The sequence below is a fragment of the Jatropha curcas genome, chromosome 6 (assembly GCF_041381405.1).
Source record: "Jatropha curcas cultivar XTBG-Jc1 chromosome 6, XTBG_Jcur_1.0, whole genome shotgun sequence".
Taxonomy (NCBI): Eukaryota; Viridiplantae; Streptophyta; class Magnoliopsida; order Malpighiales; family Euphorbiaceae; genus Jatropha; species Jatropha curcas.
Window position 1 is genome coordinate 2,815,127 of NC_143156.1, and position 6,241 is coordinate 2,821,367.

The following is a 6,241-nucleotide window of genomic DNA, read 5'->3' on the forward strand; positions in this document are numbered from 1 at the left end:
TTTTGTTGAGTACGATACTTCTTTATGCTTCATATATACTATGATCTTATCTTGCTTATTTCAAAATTCGAGGACGAATTTTTTTGTAAGGGGGGAAGACTGAAACGACCCGAAATTATATTTTCAAAAACTTTTCCAATTAAATTTAATGTACCGACAGCCTGAAAATCAATATTAATATTTTAGTGCGAATACTGTGAGAAACCAAACCGAAAACCGAATGAGAAAGTCGAAAACCATTGAAAACCAAAGATTTGGGCCGAATCGGACCGAATCGAACCGGTTCGACCCAAACCATCTAGAAAGCTCTTCTCCTCTCTATATTCAACGCTCACCCCTCACCTCTCACACACTTCCAGTCAGTCACCGGTGACCCACAGCCTCCCCAGCCACCACCCTCCTCCCTCTCTTCTCTTTTCTTTTTCTTCTTCTTCTTCTTTCTTTTCTTTCTTTCTTTCCTTTTCCTTCCTTCTTCCCTGCGTCTGTCTTCGTGTGACTAGCGAGAGACAGCAGGTTCGCTGCGCGCCACCCAGCCTCGCCGCCACTCCACGCCGGCAGTCGCATCACCTCCGTCGCCTCGCTGCTCCTCCGCGCGCCACTGCCAGCAGCTCCACTCGCTGCCAGATTGTGCAGCGCCAGCTCCTTCTGCCCTCGATCGTGCAGCGCCTCACCCAGCTCCTCACGCCATTGCCACTGCCACTACTGCCGCTGCTCCAGGGCACCTCCGGCCATCAGCCTCCACCTGCTCTTCACTCCGGCACGTGTAGCCTCCATCTCCGGACAAGTAATTCCAGCATCCATTTTTTTTTAGATCGCCCGGGTCCATCTAGTGCTCCTCCAGGACAGAATCAAGGCTAGAGCTTCGCTCTCCATCACAGTGAGTAATAATAAATAATGCATATCAACATTGCATTTGCATAGTAATTATTTACTAAATATATATATTATGTCACTATTACTACATAATTATATTTGTGATTGTACATTTGGATGTATTGGTGCATTACTTGAAAGCATTGTTTGATTACTTGTGTTGTGCTATACGTTGCCTTGTTTGTGTGGAATTGGGATGAAGTGGACCACTAGGGGTTTGTGAGGACGGTCTGTGATATGGATCCGGTTATGATATGATACTTGACCGTCGGCCGGGAAAATGGGAGATCGGCGCCCCCTTGTGCACCTGATGATTTAGATTATATGGAAATTCACAGGATGGCTTCTTGTTGATGCGCACCTGACAATCTAGGTTTGATTGTAGTTCGCAGGGTGGCCTCCTGTTGAGCACTTGACGATCTAGATTGGATGGAGACCACCGAGTTGCCTCCTGTTGATATGGAAAAGGAAAGAGAGAATGGAAAAACAATGAGAGGACTGGTCAGTGAGGTTTAGACCAGTTGGCCGTATGGGGGATCGGCTCCCTGGTGCACATGTACGAGAGGGCGAGCCATGTGTGAGGACGGCTCGTTGGGGTTTCAGGTGGTGCCACTGACTAATTTCCACTTACTTGATTACTTGAAGGTGACATTACTTGTGGGTGCTAGTGTTGTGCCATATGAATGACTGCAGCATGCTCATTTTAGATTATTAGGATGCATTTTGCGTGAATGTGTGTGGTGTGTATTATTTATTATTATTCACTGAGTTGCAAAACTCACCCCCCCCCCCTTCTCTCCAAACCTCTCAGGTAGTAGGAAGTCGCTGATCCAACTGAAGCTCTGTCATTTTCCTCGCGGAGCTACAAAAGTAAACTTATAACTTTTGTTATCATAATTTGAGATTTGTATTATTAATTACATACACTACTTTAGTTTCAATTATTGTTGAACTCCGCAGTTGTAGGGTCGTGTATTTTCAGTTAGGCCTGCCGTATGTGTTACCTTATATGTATGGTTTGTTATGTTATTAGGTGCAGGTGGACCAGTATGCCATATTATGAATGTGATTGATTATGATTAGGCCCAAACTAAACTTGTTTGAGAAAATTAAAATTGGACCGCATTATGTAAAAATTATATCCTATCTTGCATGGGCTACTGTTCCTATTGAATGATGTGCTATGCTTGAGTTGAGCGGTTTAGGCTTACTACGGGCCTCGGGGGCCTTAAGCTTACCTAGGCCCTAGTGCCGGTCCGGCCCACGGAAATGGGTCGTGACATATAATCTCTCTTTACAAAATAAAACATAAACATCAATTTTGTTATTAAATATTTATCTATTTCACATATTAATGACATTAGAAAATGAATTTTAATTTCATTAAAAACAAGCATTGTGAAAAATGAATTTTATGATATAAGTGACATTATGCTGAACAAAAATAAACACGTAATTATAATAACTATAAATAAAATGCTTTTATATGTATTAAATATGCTAATAGTTATGAATAATTTATTATAAATCACAAAATTATACCTTTGTTGATCATCGGAAATTGAATACACTTTGTAACTCCATCACCATCACCACATTCATCAAACTCACATCAATAAAATGTCATGAAAATAATCTTATATTGTTTGCAAAGAATTGGTTTTCTTTAAGGTTTCATTTATATTGAAATAGATATATATAAAAATTCTGCAATAGTGGAAAAAGAAAATATAGAGAATAAATATTAATGATTTTGTTAATTATTTTAGAAAAAGAAGTAAAAAGTTTTAAAAATATTAATGAAATTATTAATTTAATTAATTATTTAAAAACTGAAAATATTATAAATGGAATTAATTAACAACTCTATTAATTATATTAAAAATAATTTTAAAAATATAAAAAATTATTTCCAACTTGATATGTAGGCTATCATTTTGCCACATAAGCATCTTAATACTCTAAAATTATGCCACATAAACTTTTGTACCTTAACTTTTATATATTTATATAGATAGATATATATTTAATAAGTAATGTTTTGTGCATCTTCTTATTATTATTATTATTATTATTATTATTATTATTATTATTATTATTATTATTATTATTCCACGTTGATTTAGAATAAGGTATTTAATTAGAATAAGAGACTAGACAATTATTTTTCTTTTGAACTAATTTTTAGAGAATGAGTTAAACCCGGTCTGTTTTTATTAACACGGTGTCAAAATTCAGAGCTCATCCTCCTACTATTGAGCCATTCACTCTAAATAATGTTCATGCTTGATTAAAGTCTAATCAATTTTGTTAATACTTTTAATATAAATTATTCAACAATTGTTTTGTTTTTTTCTTTAATTATTTGATAAATATTTAATAAATAATTTTACATGTTGAATTGCTTAACAAAAGTAATTTCTACACATTGAAAGTATTTAATATATATAAAATTTTACAATAAAGACATCGGATAACTTATGCATTCGTCATTTATAGAATTGTTACCTTCCAACCTGAATCACTCATCTTGACGAGAAAGCTTGTCTTGTGTCAAGTTAGCAGCAGATACAATAGATTTATGATGAAAGTTTTTAAATGGCATCCAATTGTATTAGTTTAATCGTAAAGAATTGAGATTCTTATTTTTTGTTAATTATATATTTGGATTCTATATTATGAAAGAAATATTTATAAAAATAATATTTTTAAATTTAAGCATATCTTTAAAAATTAATTTAATTTCATAAAAAAATCAATCAAATGTGATCTTATCAGTATTATTATAAAATTTTTTATATTATGGCAAATTAAGGACACTCTCATATTATATACTCTGTAATATTATTTTAATTTATTAAACTTCCTAATAAATAAATAAATAAAAAGAAAGAAAAACAATAGATTTGATAGGTTTTTTTTATAAACCATCGGTATTCGGATTCCATTATCAAGGACTACCTAATCCAGCTTGGAGTTTAATCACACTTAAAGTTTTCCACCCCTCCCTGCAAATGCGTTTAGTAGGAATTGAATCCAAAATTTCTTTCTATATATTCAGCCGCGTTGTCAACTGTCTTCTAACACAATATGTAGATAGGCTTTGTTTTTTTTTTTTTTTTTTTTTTTTTGATAGGTTGATATAGCATCAAAGATCCAAAGAATATGTGTTTTAATTGACTACTGTTACCTTAATTTTAATTAATTGATTACCGAAAAAAAATAATAATAAAATAAAACACAGAGGGGACAAAATAAATTATCATTTGATAGAAAATGGTTCTAACAGTATAATAAATATGGCCATGGAAAAGAGACAATATATCAGTCAACTGAAAACAAAAAAGCCACATTAAAAAATAGCGCATGGATAACATTTTTTTTTTTTGAAAATAGGGAAGAAAGATATCCCAAAACTTTGATCACATTTGATCTTCTAATAATAAATAAATAATAGTCACATAATTGCCTTTAGTATAAATTAAATTTACAACTTTAGGTTTATTAAACTCAAATTTATTAAGTTCTGGAGTATTTATAAATTATTTCAAACGAGGGACGCATAGTTGTTATTGAAATATAAAAATATATAATTATAATGGATTTTTCAGGACTACAAGAATAATCCCGGAAAGTACAAGATTAAATTTATATGTTAGTCCCGTCATTCGCAGCTTGTAAAACTACTGATCGAACCAAACTGAAAATTGAATTGACTCATTTCAGTTCAGTTCGTTTGGTGTCCAAGAGAGATTTGGTTGATTGGTTCATTGGATTTGAAGCAAACTTATTGTTTAAATAGACTCGATCACAAAAATTTATCGATTGGATTTAAAATTGAATTAAAATGGCAAAAAATGATCAAACTAGACCAAATTTACTGGTTCAATTACGGTAAAAAAGTTTATAGATCGATTCGGTTCGATTTAAACCGAACTGGTCGTTTGCTCACTCCTAATTGTTACCATAGTCAAATGCAAGTGCACGTGACCATTAGGATCCCAACAGACTCCAGTCTAGTCTCATCAATGCCACTCCATTATTGTTTTCTATTTTTCTTGGAAAATATCATCTTCTGTGTCCTCATTAATTGCATTTGAGCCTTCAACTTTTATTTGTTCTGTTTTAATTATTTGCTTTCTTATTTTTTCACAATAAAATATTAAATTTGTAATAAAACAATTTTAGTACTTATAATTAAAAATACTACTACCAAATCATGTTGTGTAATACCCATGCTGAGTTCATAAACTTATTAAGCCTTTGATATATATATATATATTTTACTTCAAACTTATTTGATTAAAAAAACAATCATAATATTTATGGATTATAGCTTAGTTGATAACACAAGTTGGATGCGTGGAAAGAATTCTCAAATTCGATTGTCACTAAACGCATGTATAAAAAGGGATGAAAAGTCTTAACTATGACTAAATTATGAATCGAATTAGGCGATTTTTTGTAATAATTCGAATACCGATGGTTTAAAAAAAATCATACTTACCACTTTCTAGTGAATAAACTAAACGAATTTCTAGTGAATGTCATCATAACAGATTCACTAACATTAGAAAAAAAATTATGCAGAAAAAGAAATCGATGTTCGTTATTTATTTATTATTGGTGATAAATCTCATTAATGTCATTATTTATTTATTTTGGTTGTTAGTATGACTTTCACCCACATACATACCTCACTCTGCGCTAAGATTTCTTTTGTGCTCAGTGAATAGAACAATGGGTCTGAGTTACCAATTTACCATAATTAAAAGGAGAAAGAATCTAATGTATTCTGGACCACCTTAATGTAGTAGACCACCTGATCTTCAGGTCTTGGTGGCTGTGATTATGGGTTGGTCTCGTGTCCGGTCCCATCCAAATAATTACTTGGCATTTGATTCTTTAGCAGGCTGATTTGTATTTGCTAACTGATTTGAATTTATATTATATTTTTATTAAATTTTATAAAATTTATTAATGTAATTTTTGAATTATTAATTTTATATAATTAGTTTGTTCATAATTAAATAAAATAATAAATAACTATTAAACATTATTGTAAAAAATTCATTAAAGTGTTTTATTTATATGGCATGCTAAAATAAAGAAATGCAAAAAATACCGTAAATTTTATCTTTTATAGCAATCTCATTCAAAATTAAATTAATTTTTATGACAATTGTAATCCAAATTTGATATTTTATAGCTATTACAATCTATATATTGAAATTGGAATTGGAACTGTAATTTCAAATAAAACATGAATTTTTTCGTTGATCCTATGTTGGAGCTTGGGTTAATTTAACCTAACCTTATAGCAAATTTGAAAACGTCCGCTTTAATACTCCTCCGTCCCAAAAAAATA

At 31.8% G+C, this 6,241-nt stretch overlaps 1 long non-coding RNA gene across 1 annotated transcript; it reads left to right on the forward strand.

Annotated features, from left to right (window-relative positions):
• LOC149495256 (uncharacterized) lies at positions 1-2,009 on the forward strand. Its single transcript, XR_016321188.1, has 2 exons — positions 1-877; positions 1,685-2,009. It is a non-coding gene; the product is annotated as an uncharacterized LOC149495256 (long non-coding RNA).
• The last annotated feature ends 4,232 nt before the right edge of the window (positions 2,010-6,241 follow it).